This window comes from Phyllobates terribilis, unplaced genomic scaffold, assembly GCF_046119375.1.
Source record: "Phyllobates terribilis strain yellow unplaced genomic scaffold, ASM4611937v1 Scaffold_1__5_contigs__length_1240528914, whole genome shotgun sequence".
Taxonomy (NCBI): Eukaryota; Metazoa; Chordata; class Amphibia; order Anura; family Dendrobatidae; genus Phyllobates; species Phyllobates terribilis.
In genome coordinates this window covers 739,220,256-739,232,323 of record NW_027362761.1, presented here as the reverse complement: position 1 = coordinate 739,232,323, position 12,068 = coordinate 739,220,256, and the positions used below count along the sequence as shown (strand labels likewise).

The 12,068-nt window shown below is 35.4% G+C and overlaps 7 non-coding genes across 7 annotated transcripts; all 7 read left to right on the top strand.

Annotated features, from left to right (window-relative positions):
• Window positions 1-886: 886 nt before the first annotated feature.
• TRNAR-UCU (transfer RNA arginine (anticodon UCU)) lies at window positions 887-972 on the top strand. The gene is given in 2 exon segments: window positions 887-923; window positions 937-972. It is a non-coding gene; the product is annotated as a tRNA-Arg (tRNA).
• Window positions 973-2,710: 1,738 nt separating this feature from the next.
• On the top strand, window positions 2,711-2,796 carry TRNAR-UCU (transfer RNA arginine (anticodon UCU)). Its single transcript is given in 2 exon segments — window positions 2,711-2,747; window positions 2,761-2,796. It is a non-coding gene; the product is annotated as a tRNA-Arg (tRNA).
• A 1,738-nt stretch (window positions 2,797-4,534) lies between these two features.
• On the top strand, window positions 4,535-4,620 carry TRNAR-UCU (transfer RNA arginine (anticodon UCU)). The gene is given in 2 exon segments: window positions 4,535-4,571; window positions 4,585-4,620. It is a non-coding gene; the product is annotated as a tRNA-Arg (tRNA).
• A 1,738-nt stretch (window positions 4,621-6,358) lies between these two features.
• On the top strand, window positions 6,359-6,444 carry TRNAR-UCU (transfer RNA arginine (anticodon UCU)). The gene is given in 2 exon segments: window positions 6,359-6,395; window positions 6,409-6,444. It is a non-coding gene; the product is annotated as a tRNA-Arg (tRNA).
• Window positions 6,445-8,182: 1,738 nt separating this feature from the next.
• Window positions 8,183-8,268, top strand: TRNAR-UCU (transfer RNA arginine (anticodon UCU)). Its single transcript is given in 2 exon segments — window positions 8,183-8,219; window positions 8,233-8,268. It is a non-coding gene; the product is annotated as a tRNA-Arg (tRNA).
• A 1,738-nt stretch (window positions 8,269-10,006) lies between these two features.
• On the top strand, window positions 10,007-10,092 carry TRNAR-UCU (transfer RNA arginine (anticodon UCU)). Its single transcript is given in 2 exon segments — window positions 10,007-10,043; window positions 10,057-10,092. It is a non-coding gene; the product is annotated as a tRNA-Arg (tRNA).
• A 1,738-nt stretch (window positions 10,093-11,830) lies between these two features.
• TRNAR-UCU (transfer RNA arginine (anticodon UCU)) lies at window positions 11,831-11,916 on the top strand. The gene is given in 2 exon segments: window positions 11,831-11,867; window positions 11,881-11,916. It is a non-coding gene; the product is annotated as a tRNA-Arg (tRNA).
• The last annotated feature ends 152 nt before the right edge of the window (window positions 11,917-12,068 follow it).

Below are 12,068 nucleotides of genomic sequence, written 5' to 3'. Positions count from 1 at the left end.
CATGTAAGCAGGTCATTTTTTGAAGAGCTGAAATTCAGTGGAAATTAGATTTTGCGATTAGGTTAATTTTCATGGCAAGAAATGAGTTTGCACATTTTGGCAATTAATTTGATCTTTATTCATTATAATCTAGAGTTTACACAAATTACCACTAAAAAATCTGAAGCAGTAAACTTTGTGAAAACCAAATTTTGTATCAGTCTGAAAACTTTTGGCCATTAGAAGTACAGTCCTAGGTATACTTAGAAAAACTGCAAAAGGAAACAATGAGGAAAGGAAAAACGTCTAGAGAAAAGTATAGGTGCCTGCTGAAATCAGGATATATAGCAGGAGCACTTCAGAAAATTTCCCAGCATTTATTTGGACTAAAACACATGTTATCTGATAATCTTCTCAAATGGCTAAATAATTTCTTTTTTATTGACGCCTATCCTTCCCAATCCAGTAGTTCATTAGCATACAAGAACACTTATGTTCCAAACCATTTTTCTTGGCTTAAGTTCCAGAGGGCCAGTGGCTACTGTATTGAAGTTGTAGAAAGAAATAAAGATCAAAACTTGAGAGTTAGAAACCAACAAAAGCTACTCCTTTCTTGGTATTGCATACATTTCCATGCCACACTTTAGCAATAGGGAACTCTGTTAGTAATTTAAAATGAACTGCTAGCATGTAAGACTAAAAAACGCATGTAGTGAGTATTAATATGAAATAGATCTTTCTTTTTTACAGCATATGTATTTTCTTGCTGGCCAGTTTTACTTTCACATATAAGAAGACTAAGGCAAAGTTTCAAAGCAAACAGGAATCTTACTGTTGTCCGGTCACCATCAGGAAAAAATGGATTGTCTAGACATGGCAGAACACCCACCTTAATCAGGAGACTTGTGGCTCTGTGGCGCAATGGATAGCACATTGAACTTCTAGCCAATTGATGTGATTCAAAGGTTGTGGGTTCGAGTCCCACCAGAGTCATATTTTGTTGTTCGCGTGATATTACTACTTTGTCTCAGTTGATGTTAGAAAAATGAAAAAAAAAAAAGAAAAATATCACATCTGGGCTTCATATCAAAGTTCAGAGCATTGTTCTAGGACTAAAACTTCACTAGGGCCTACTTGCTGCTGAAGACTAATAGGACAACTTCATTTTGTTGACTTTTAATATGACTCTTTTTGCATCCAGTTTAGAAATTCTTGATTTATGAATGTTACCAGTACCTGAAAGAGAAATGACATGAACTCTTTAATGCTGAGGTTTATTTTCTGATGTCTCTATCAGAGCGAACTAGCTGAGGTTATGGTTTAGAATTGCTGAACTTACAAATTGGAAGTCACATTTAGATTTTAGCTCAACAAACAACGTAGAGGGAGCAGCTACTAACGGCTCAATGTTCCAAAGGATAGCAGATAGGGCACAGTTTGTTATTGCCTATTTTTGGTCTAGTGTTTGATATTCTGTTAGCTGTTTTCAGTAGTCCCAGATTCTTTTTTCAACTTGAGCCTTTTTAAAAGTCTTTTTTGTATGTGTTTGCCTGATATTTCTTTATGATCTCTATTGTGGGTTGGATTTGGGGTTTCTAGATATTTTTGGCTGATTTGTCAACTATAACTTAAAAAAAATGCTAAATTTGGGCAAGCATACTCCAGTCCATCCGTAGAGTGATTATATGTGTGCATGACTTTTTGGCATAAATATTGTGCCATTACGCAAAACGTGGACTTTTTTTTGCTAAAAAGTTGCCAAAAAGGTCAAAGATAAGAACAGAGTGAAAACAGCTGCCTTGTCCTCATGAACACTTTCTCCTGAGCTGACGAGATCACTGAAATCATGTAAGCAGGTCATTTTTTGAAGAGCTGAAATTCAGTGGAAATTAGATTTTGCGATTAGGTTAATTTTCATGGCAAGAAATGAGTTTGCACATGTTGGCAATTAATTTGATCTTTATTCATTATAATCTAGAGTTTACACAAATTACCACTAAAAAAGCTGAAGCAGTAAACTTTGTGAAAACCAAATTTTGTATCAGTCTGAAAACTTTTGGCCATTAGAAGTACAGTCCTAGGTATACTTAGAAAAACTGCAAAAGGAAACAATGAGGAAAGGAAAAACGTCTAGAGAAAAGTATAGGTGCCTGCTGAAATCAGGATATATAGCAGGAGCACTTCAGAAAATTTACCTGCATTTATTTGGACTAAAACACATGTTATCTGATAATCTTCTCAAATGGCTAAATAATTTCTTTTTTATTGACGCCTATCCTTCCCAATCCAGTAGTTCATTAGCATACAAGAACACTTATGTTCCAAACCATTTTTCTTGGCTTAAGTTCCAGAGGGCCAGTGGCTACTGTTTTGAAGTTGTAGAAAGAAATAAAGATCAAAACTTGAGAGTTAGAAACCAACAAAAGCTACTCCTTTCTTGGTATTGCATACATTTCCATGCCACACTTTAGCAATAGGGAACTCTGTTAGTAATTTAAAATGAACTGCTAGCATGTAAGACTAAAAAACGCATGTAGTGAGTATTAATAAGAAATAGATCTTTCTTTTTTACAGCATATGTATTTTCTTGCTGGCCACTTTTACTTTCACATATAAGAAGACTAAGGCAAAGTTTCAAAGCAAACAGGAATCTTACTGTTGTCCGGTCACCATCAGGAAAAAATGGATTGTCTAGACATGGCAGAACACCCACCTTAATCAGGAGACTTGTGGCTCTGTGGCGCAATGGATAGCACATTGGACTTCTAGCCAATTGATGTGATTCAAAGGTTGTGGGTTCGAGTCCCACCAGAGTCATATTTTGTTGTTCGCGTGATATTACTACTTTGTCTCAGTTGATGTTAGAAAAATGAAAAAAAAAAAAGAAAAATATCAGATCTGGGCTTCATATCAAAGTTCAGAGCATTGTTCTAGGACTAAAACTTCACTAGGGCCTACTTGCTGCTGAAGACTAATAGGACAACTTAATTTTGTTGACTTTTAATATGACTCTTTTTGCATCCAGTTTAGAAATTCTTGATTTATGAATGTTACCAGTACCTGAAAGAGAAATGACATGAACTCTTTAATGCTGAGGTTTATTTTCTGATGTCTCTATCAGAGCGAACTAGCTGAGGTTATGGTTTAGAATTGCTGAACTTACAAATTGGAAGTCACATTTAGATTTTAGCTCAACAAACAACGTAGAGGGAGCAGCTACTAACGGCTCAATGTTCCAAAGGATAGCAGATAGGGCACAGTTTGTTATTGCCTATTTTTGGTCTAGTGTTTGATATTCTGTTAGCTGTTTTCAGTAGTCCCAGATTCCTTTTTCAACTTGAGCCTTTTTAAAAGTCTTTTTTGTATGTGTTTGTCTGATATTTCTTTATGATCTCTATTGTGGGTTGGATTTGGGGTTTCTAGATATTTTTGGCTGATTTGTCAACTATAACTTAAAAAAAATGCTAAATTTGGGCAAGCATACTCCAGTCCATCCGTAGAGTGATTATATGTGTGCATGACTTTTTGGCATAAATATTGTGCCATTACGCAAAACGTGGACTTTTTTTTGCTAAAAAGTTGCCAAAAAGGTCAAAGATAAGAACAGAGTGAAAACAGCTGCCTTGTCCTCATGAACACTTTCTCCTGAGCTGACGAGATCACTGAAATCATGTAAGCAGGTCATTTTTTGAAGAGCTGAAATTCAGTGGAAATTAGATTTTGCGATTAGGTTAATTTTCATGGCAAGAAATGAGTTTGCACATTTTGGCAATTAATTTGATCTTTATTCATTATAATCTAGAGTTTACACAAATTACCACTAAAAAATCTGAAGCAGTAAACTTTGTGAAAACCAAATTTTGTATCAGTCTGAAAACTTTTGGCCATTAGAAGTACAGTCCTAGGTATACTTAGAAAAACTGCAAAAGGAAACAATGAGGAAAGGAAAAACGTCTAGAGAAAAGTATAGGTGCCTGCTGAAATCAGGATATATAGCAGGAGCACTTCAGAAAATTTCCCAGCATTTATTTGGACTAAAACACATGTTATCTGATAATCTTCTCAAATGGCTAAATAATTTCTTTTTTATTGACGCCTATCCTTCCCAATCCAGTAGTTCATTAGCATACAAGAACACTTATGTTCCAAACCATTTTTCTTGGCTTAAGTTCCAGAGGGCCAGTGGCTACTGTATTGAAGTTGTAGAAAGAAATAAAGATCAAAACTTGAGAGTTAGAAACCAACAAAAGCTACTCCTTTCTTGGTATTGCATACATTTCCATGCCACACTTTAGCAATAGGGAACTCTGTTAGTAATTTAAAATGAACTGCTAGCATGTAAGACTAAAAAACGCATGTAGTGAGTATTAATATGAAATAGATCTTTCTTTTTTACAGCATATGTATTTTCTTGCTGGCCAGTTTTACTTTCACATATAAGAAGACTAAGGCAAAGTTTCAAAGCAAACAGGAATCTTACTGTTGTCCGGTCACCATCAGGAAAAAATGGATTGTCTAGACATGGCAGAACACCCACCTTAATCAGGAGACTTGTGGCTCTGTGGCGCAATGGATAGCACATTGAACTTCTAGCCAATTTATGTGATTCAAAGGTTGTGGGTTCAAGTCCCACCAGAGTCATATTTTGTTGTTCGCGTGATATTACTACTTTGTCTCAGTTGATGTTAGAAAAATGAAAAAAAAAAAAGAAAAATATCACATCTGGGCTTCATATCAAAGTTCAGAGCATTGTTCTAGGACTAAAACTTCACTAGGGCCTACTTGCTGCTGAAGACTAATAGGACAACTTCATTTTGTTGACTTTTAATATGACTCTTTTTGCATCCAGTTTAGAAATTCTTGATTTATGAATGTTACCAGTACCTGAAAGAGAAATGACATGAACTCTTTAATGCTGAGGTTTATTTTCTGATGTCTCTATCAGAGCGAACTAGCTGAGGTTATGGTTTAGAATTGCTGAACTTACAAATTGGAAGTCACATTTAGATTTTAGCTCAACAAACAACGTAGAGGGAGCAGCTACTAACGGCTCAATGTTCCAAAGGATAGCAGATAGGGCACAGTTTGTTATTGCCTATTTTTGGTCTAGTGTTTGATATTCTGTTAGCTGTTTTCAGTAGTCCCAGATTCTTTTTTCAACTTGAGCCTTTTTAAAAGTCTTTTTTGTATGTGTTTGCCTGATATTTCTTTATGATCTCTATTGTGGGTTGGATTTGGGGTTTCTAGATATTTTTGGCTGATTTGTCAACTATAACTTAAAAAAAATGCTAAATTTGGGCAAGCATACTCCAGTCCATCCGTAGAGTGATTATATGTGTGCATGACTTTTTGGCATAAATATTGTGCCATTACGCAAAACGTGGACTTTTTTTTGCTAAAAAGTTGCCAAAAAGGTCAAAGATAAGAACAGAGTGAAAACAGCTGCCTTGTCCTCATGAACACTTTCTCCTGAGCTGACGAGATCACTGAAATCATGTAAGCAGGTCATTTTTTGAAGAGCTGAAATTCAGTGGAAATTAGATTTTGCGATTAGGTTAATTTTCATGGCAAGAAATGAGTTTGCACATGTTGGCAATTAATTTGATCTTTATTCATTATAATCTAGAGTTTACACAAATTACCACTAAAAAAGCTGAAGCAGTAAACTTTGTGAAAACCAAATTTTGTATCAGTCTGAAAACTTTTGGCCATTAGAAGTACAGTCCTAGGTATACTTAGAAAAACTGCAAAAGGAAACAATGAGGAAAGGAAAAACGTCTAGAGAAAAGTATAGGTGCCTGCTGAAATCAGGATATATAGCAGGAGCACTTCAGAAAATTTACCTGCATTTATTTGGACTAAAACACATGTTATCTGATAATCTTCTCAAATGGCTAAATAATTTCTTTTTTATTGACGCCTATCCTTCCCAATCCAGTAGTTCATTAGCATACAAGAACACTTATGTTCCAAACCATTTTTCTTGGCTTAAGTTCCAGAGGGCCAGTGGCTACTGTTTTGAAGTTGTAGAAAGAAATAAAGATCAAAACTTGAGAGTTAGAAACCAACAAAAGCTACTCCTTTCTTGGTATTGCATACATTTCCATGCCACACTTTAGCAATAGGGAACTCTGTTAGTAATTTAAAATGAACTGCTAGCATGTAAGACTAAAAAACGCATGTAGTGAGTATTAATATGAAATAGATCTTTCTTTTTTACAGCATATGTATTTTCTTGCTGGCCAGTTTTACTTTCACATATAAGAAGACTAAGGCAAAGTTTCAAAGCAAACAGGAATCTTACTGTTGTCCGGTCACCATCAGGAAAAAATGGATTGTCTAGACATGGCAGAACACCCACCTTAATCAGGAGACTTGTGGCTCTGTGGCGCAATGGATAGCACATTGGACTTCTAGCCAATTGATGTGATTCAAAGGTTGTGGGTTCGAGTCCCACCAGAGTTATATTTTGTTGTTCGCGTGATATTACTACTTTGTCTCAGTTGATGTTAGAAAAATGAAAAAAAAAAAAGAAAAATATCAGATCTGGGCTTCATATCAAAGTTCAGAGCATTGTTCTAGGACTAAAACTTCACTAGGGCCTACTTGCTGCTGAAGACTAATAGGACAACTTAATTTTGTTGACTTTTAATATGACTCTTTTTGCATCCAGTTTAGAAATTCTTGATTTATGAATGTTACCAGTACCTGAAAGAGAAATGACATGAACTCTTTAATGCTGAGGTTTATTTTCTGATGTCTCTATCAGAGCGAACTAGCTGAGGTTATGGTTTAGAATTGCTGAACTTACAAATTGGAAGTCACATTTAGATTTTAGCTCAACAAACAACGTAGAGGGAGCAGCTACTAACGGCTCAATGTTCCAAAGGATAGCAGATAGGGCACAGTTTGTTATTGCCTATTTTTGGTCTAGTGTTTGATATTATGTTAGCTGTTTTCAGTAGTCCCAGATTCCTTTTTCAACTTGAGCCTTTTTAAAAGTCTTTTTTGTATGTGTTTGCCTGATATTTCTTTATGATCTCTATTGTGGGTTGGATTTGGGGTTTCTAGATATTTTTGGCTGATTTGTCAACTATAACTTAAAAAAAATGCTAAATTTGGGCAAGCATACTCCAGTCCATCCGTAGAGTGATTATATGTGTGCATGACTTTTTGGCATAAATATTGTGCCATTACGCAAAACGTGGACTTTTTTTTGCTAAAAAGTTGCCAAAAAGGTCAAAGATAAGAACAGAGTGAAAACAGCTGCCTTGTCCTCATGAACACTTTCTCCTGAGCTGACGAGATCACTGAAATCATGTAAGCAGGTCATTTTTTGAAGAGCTGAAATTCAGTGGAAATTAGATTTTGCGATTAGGTTAATTTTCATGGCAAGAAATGAGTTTGCACATGTTGGCAATTAATTTGATCTTTATTCATTATAATCTAGAGTTTACACAAATTACCACTAAAAAAGCTGAAGCAGTAAACTTTGTGAAAACCAAATTTTGTATCAGTCTGAAAACTTTTGGCCATTAGAAGTACAGTCCTAGGTATACTTAGAAAAACTGCAAAAGGAAACAATGAGGAAAGGAAAAACGTCTAGAGAAAAGTATAGGTGCCTGCTGAGATCAGGATATATAGCAGGAGCACTTCAGAAAATTTACCTGCATTTATTTGGACTAAAACACATGTTATCTGATAATCTTCTCAAATGGCTAAATAATTTCTTTTTTATTGACGCCTATCCTTCCCAATCCAGTAGTTCATTAGCATACAAGAACACTTATGTTCCAAACCATTTTTCTTGGCTTAAGTTCCAGAGGGCCAGTGGCTACTGTATTGAAGTTGTAGAAAGAAATAAAGATCAAAACTTGAGAGTTAGAAACCAACAAAAGCTACTCCTTTCTTGGTATTGCATACATTTCCATGCCACACTTTAGCAATAGGGAACTCTGTTAGTAATTTAAAATGAACTGCTAGCATGTAAGACTAAAAAACGCATGTAGTGAGTATTAATATGAAATAGATCTTTCTTTTTTACAGCATATGTATTTTCTTGCTGGCCAGTTTTACTTTCACATATAAGAAGAATAAGGCAAAGTTTCAAAGCAAACAGGAATCTTACTGTTGTCCGGTCACCATCAGGAAAAAATAGATTGTCTAGACATGGCAGAACACCCACCTTAATCAGGAGACTTGTGGCTCTGTGGCGCAATGGATAGCGCATTGGACTTCTAGCCAATTGATGTGATTCAAAGGTTGTGGGTTCGAGTCCCACCAGAGTCATATTTTGTTGTTCGCGTGATATTACTACTTTGTCTCAGTTGATGTTAGAAAAATGAAAAAAAAAAAAGAAAAATATCAGATCTGGGCTTCATATCAAAGTTCAGAGCATTGTTCTAGGACTAAAACTTCACTAGGGCCTACTTGCTACTGAAGACTAATAGGACAACTTAATTTTGTTGACTTTTAATATGACTCTTTTTGCATCCAGTTTAGAAATTCTTGATTTATGAATGTTACCAGTACCTGAAAGAGAAATGACATGAACTCTTTAATGCTGAGGTTTATTTTCTGATGTCTCTATCAGAGCGAACTAGCTGAGGTTATGGTTTAGAATTGCTGAACTTACAAATTGGAAGTCACATTTAGATTTTAGCTCAACAAACAACGTAGAGGGAGCAGCTACTAACGGCTCAATGTTCCAAAGGATAGCAGATAGGGCACAGTTTGTTATTGCCTATTTTTGGTCTAGTGTTTGATATTCTGTTAGCTGTTTTCAGTAGTCCCAGATTCCTTTTTCAACTTGAGCCTTTTTAAAAGTCTTTTTTGTATGTGTTTGTCTGATATTTCTTTATGATCTCTATTGTGGGTTGGATTTGGGGTTTCTAGATACTTTTGGCTGATTTGTCAACTATAACTTAAAAAAAATGCTAAATTTGGGCAAGCATACTCCAGTCCATCCGTAGAGTGATTATATGTGTGCATGACTTTTTGGCATAAATATTGTGCCATTACACAAAACGTGGACTTTTTTTTGCTAAAAAGTTGCCAAAAAGGTCAAAGATAAGAACAGAGTGAAAACAGCTGCCTTGTCCTCATGAACACTTTCTCCTGAGCTGACGAGATCACTGAAATCATGTAAGCAGGTCATTTTTTGAAGAGCTGAAATTCAGTGGAAATTAGATTTTGCGATTAGGTTAATTTTCATGGCAAGAAATGAGTTTGCACATTTTGGCAATTAATTTGATCTTTATTCATTATAATCTAGAGTTTACACAAATTACCACTAAAAAATCTGAAGCAGTAAACTTTGTGAAAACCAAATTTTGTATCAGTCTGAAAACTTTTGGCCATTAGAAGTACAGTCCTAGGTATACTTAGAAAAACTGCAAAAGGAAACAATGAGGAAAGGAAAAACGTCTAGAGAAAAGTATAGGTGCCTGCTGAAATCAGGATATATAGCAGGAGCACTTCAGAAAATTTCCCAGCATTTATTTGGACTAAAACACATGTTATCTGATAATCTTCTCAAATGGCTAAATAATTTCTTTTTTATTGACGCCTATCCTTCCCAATCCAGTAGTTCATTAGCATACAAGAACACTTATGTTCCAAACCATTTTTCTTGGCTTAAGTTCCAGAGGGCCAGTGGCTACTGTATTGAAGTTGTAGAAAGAAATAAAGATCAAAACTTGAGAGTTAGAAACCAACAAAAGCTACTCCTTTCTTGGTATTGCATACATTTCCATGCCACACTTTAGCAATAGGGAACTCTGTTAGTAATTTAAAATGAACTGCTAGCATGTAAGACTAAAAAACGCATGTAGTGAGTATTAATATGAAATAGATCTTTCTTTTTTACAGCATATGTATTTTCTTGCTGGCCAGTTTTACTTTCACATATAAGAAGACTAAGGCAAAGTTTCAAAGCGAACAGGAATCTTACTGTTGTCCGGTCACCATCAGGAAAAAATGGATTGTCTAGACATGGCAGAACACCCACCTTAATCAGGAGACTTGTGGCTCTGTGGCGCAATGGATAGCACATTGGACTTCTAGCCAATTGATGTGATTCAAAGGTTGTGGGTTCGAGTCCCACCAGAGTTATATTTTGTTGTTCGCGTGATATTACTACTTTGTCTCAGTTGATGTTAGAAAAATGAAAAAAAAAAAAGAAAAATATCAGATCTGGGCTTCATATCAAAGTTCAGAGCATTGTTCTAGGACTAAAACTTCACTAGGGCCTACTTGCTGCTGAAGACTAATAGGACAACTTAATTTTGTTGACTTTTAATATGACTCTTTTTGCATCCAGTTTAGAAATTCTTGATTTATGAATGTTACCAGTACCTGAAAGAGAAATGACATGAACTCTTTAATGCTGAGGTTTATTTTCTGATGTCTCTATCAGAGCGAACTAGCTGAGGTTATGGTTTAGAATTGCTGAACTTACAAATTGGAAGTCACATTTAGATTTTAGCTCAACAAACAACGTAGAGGGAGCAGCTACTAACGGCTCAATGTTCCAAAGGATAGCAGATAGGGCACAGTTTGTTATTGCCTATTTTTGGTCTAGTGTTTGATATTATGTTAGCTGTTTTCAGTAGTCCCAGATTCCTTTTTCAACTTGAGCCTTTTTAAAAGTCTTTTTTGTATGTGTTTGCCTGATATTTCTTTATGATCTCTATTGTGGGTTGGATTTGGGGTTTCTAGATATTTTTGGCTGATTTGTCAACTATAACTTAAAAAAAATGCTAAATTTGGGCAAGCATACTCCAGTCCATCCGTAGAGTGATTATATGTGTGCATGACTTTTTGGCATAAATATTGTGCCATTACGCAAAACGTGGACTTTTTTTTGCTAAAAAGTTGCCAAAAAGGTCAAAGATAAGAACAGAGTGAAAACAGCTGCCTTGTCCTCATGAACACTTTCTCCTGAGCTGACGAGATCACTGAAATCATGTAAGCAGGTCATTTTTTGAAGAGCTGAAATTCAGTGGAAATTAGATTTTGCGATTAGGTTAATTTTCATGGCAAGAAATGAGTTTGCACATGTTGGCAATTAATTTGATCTTTATTCATTATAATCTAGAGTTTACACAAATTACCACTAAAAAAGCTGAAGCAGTAAACTTTGTGAAAACCAAATTTTGTATCAGTCTGAAAACTTTTGGCCATTAGAAGTACAGTCCTAGGTATACTTAGAAAAACTGCAAAAGGAAACAATGAGGAAAGGAAAAACGTCTAGAGAAAAGTATAGGTGCCTGCTGAAATCAGGATATATAGCAGGAGCACTTCAGAAAATTTACCTGCATTTATTTGGACTAAAACACATGTTATCTGATAATCTTCTCAAATGGCTAAATAATTTCTTTTTTATTGACGCCTATCCTTCCCAATCCAGTAGTTCATTAGCATACAAGAACACTTATGTTCCAAACCATTTTTCTTGGCTTAAGTTCCAGAGGGCCAGTGGCTACTGTATTGAAGTTGTAGAAAGAAATAAAGATCAAAACTTGAGAGTTAGAAACCAACAAAAGCTACTCCTTTCTTGGTATTGCATACATTTCCATGCCACACTTTAGCAATAGGGAACTCTGTTAGTAATTTAAAATGAACTGCTAGCATGTAAGACTAAAAAACGCATGTAGTGAGTATTAATATGAAATAGATCTTTCTTTTTTACAGCATATGTATTTTCTTGCTGGCCAGTTTTACTTTCACATATAAGAAGAATAAGGCAAAGTTTCAAAGCAAACAGGAATCTTACTGTTGTCCGGTCACCATCAGGAAAAAATAGATTGTCTAGACATGGCAGAACACCCACCTTAATCAGGAGACTTGTGGCTCTGTGGCGCAATGGATAGCGCATTGGACTTCTAGCCAATTGATGTGATTTAAAGGTTGTGGGTTCGAGTCCCACCAGAGTCATATTTTGTTGTTCGCGTGATATTACTACTTTGTCTCAGTTGATGTTAGAAAAATGAAAAAAAAAAAAGAAAAATATCAGATCTGGGCTTCATATCAAAGTTCAGAGCATTGTTCTAGGACTAAAACTTCACTAGGGCCTACTTGCTACTGAA